This window comes from Coenobita brevimanus, chromosome 4 (genome assembly GCF_032717465.1).
Source record: "Coenobita brevimanus isolate Jiangsu-jjx chromosome 4, ASM3271746v2, whole genome shotgun sequence".
NCBI lineage: Eukaryota > Metazoa > Arthropoda > Malacostraca > Decapoda > Coenobitidae > Coenobita > Coenobita brevimanus.
The window spans coordinates 16,832,633-16,833,927 of NC_136957.1; the positions used below are offsets into that span (position 1 = coordinate 16,832,633).

The following is a 1,295-nucleotide window of genomic DNA, read 5'->3' on the forward strand; positions in this document are numbered from 1 at the left end:
TCTTGCTAATTTCGTGTTAATAGAGGCTATTGCAGTTAACCATATATGCAACCTGTTTTGCCATTACATTATCCATATGAGTCCTGAATGTTTAGTTGTTAGTTTGAGCATTAAACTTTAACTTGTAATTTTACCAAAGTCATTTGTTTTGAACCTGGAACTTTGCGGGACAGTAGCGATTTTAGTATTCTCACTTGAAGTGTTCATTATCTCTCTCCGTTCCGTAACAATATATATATATATATATATATATATATATATATATATATATATATATATATTCATTCATTGCCAGACGCCATGTATCCCAACCGGGGTGGCCAAGGGCTTAGAGTTAATTGTTTTACAGGGAGGTGCACTAATCCTCCACCAACCCCACTTGACACGTAGGGATGCCAACGGCATCTGGTGTTCCCAGGCGGTCACCCATCCAAGTACTAACCAGACCCAACGTTGCTTAACTTTGCTGATCGGATGGGAAGCGGTGTACTCAACGTGGTATGGCCGTTGGCAATATATATATATATATATATATATATATATATATATATATATATATTAATACACTATATGCAATTAATACTGCCTAATTGAGATGTATGATGTGCATGGTAGAGTTGTAACTCACACCTACTCATGTACAGTACATATCTCCATATGTCTTAGAGATGTGGCATCTCTAAATATGAATGATCTGTCCTGGTTTTCAGGGCTGAGCAGTGGGAGGGAGCAGATTACTCTTAACTCTTTTCAGAGGGAGACGCTTTATTCCTTTGTTCTCTCTTGTCACCACTGTATGTTTCTGTGACATAATAAATAGGGAGAAACACACCTGGTTCAGTTTATTCTGATTCACTTGGATGCTACCTTGGGCTGAGCACCACGAATCTCGGCGGCACTGTGCCAGCTAGAGGCTAAAGCCACAGGAACATTATTTGGTGGTCAGCTGTGGAATTCAGTGGATTCTACACCAACGGCTACACCAGGTTCTGCATAATAGTGGTAGTAATATGATATGGATTGGAAAAAGGACAGGATTGTTGGCTGTCGGGCCCCTAGGTGCTCCCTCTGAACACCAGCTCCTGTTTCACCAAACGGAGGAAGGGTAGGTTGGAAGTCTTCACCGTCTTCCCACACTAAACTGTCAAGCCTGCTGATGCCTGGGCTGCTAGGACATGACTTGGCAGGAATAAGGTGCTTTCCTGTGCCACATGCGTGCACACGGGCATGGGTACGGGGGATAGGGAAAAAAGAGGTGGTGGTGGAGGTGGGGGAGGATGTGGGTGATGACTCGT

At 42.7% G+C, this 1,295-nt stretch overlaps 1 non-coding gene across 1 annotated transcript; it reads right to left on the minus strand.

Moving 5' to 3' along the window:
* Positions 1 to 393: 393 nt before the first annotated feature.
* Positions 394 to 512, minus strand: LOC145397049 (5S ribosomal RNA). Its single transcript, XR_013896887.1, has one exon. It is a non-coding gene; the product is annotated as a 5S ribosomal RNA (ribosomal RNA).
* Positions 513 to 1,295: the final 783 nt, after the last annotated feature.